This window comes from Penaeus monodon, chromosome 27 (genome assembly GCF_015228065.2).
Source record: "Penaeus monodon isolate SGIC_2016 chromosome 27, NSTDA_Pmon_1, whole genome shotgun sequence".
NCBI lineage: Eukaryota > Metazoa > Arthropoda > Malacostraca > Decapoda > Penaeidae > Penaeus > Penaeus monodon.
Window position 1 is genome coordinate 8,594,747 of NC_051412.1, and position 336 is coordinate 8,595,082.

The following is a 336-nucleotide window of genomic DNA, read 5'->3' on the forward strand; positions in this document are numbered from 1 at the left end:
ATACATATGTATATATACCAGGATTGGCGATTTTTTTATCAAAAAAACAAAAATAAAAAATCCGATTTTTACATTTAAATCAGATTCATTTTACTTAAATCAGATTTTGTTATTTTTTCTCTCAGCATGAAAATATTTGGAAAGCTAATAAATATTTTCTTTACATGAGTTTAAAACACATTTTGGAAAGCTTTTACAGCATGTTGCATCATCTCTCACTTGCTTACGTGCTTGAACCTGTCAAGCAGCCCTGTAGCCATTGGCCAGGATTGCATCATCTCTCTGTCCTGACACCTGTTATTGTATATATAATGTTATGGCATGGCCAGACTTGTG

General features: G+C 32.1%; 1 protein-coding gene across 1 annotated transcript in view; it reads right to left on the bottom strand.

The window, feature by feature from the left end:
* LOC119590559 (heparan sulfate glucosamine 3-O-sulfotransferase 6-like) overlaps positions 1-336 on the bottom strand; it is a gene marked incomplete in the record, with an annotated part of 86,666 nt that overhangs the window by 60,957 nt on the left and 25,373 nt on the right.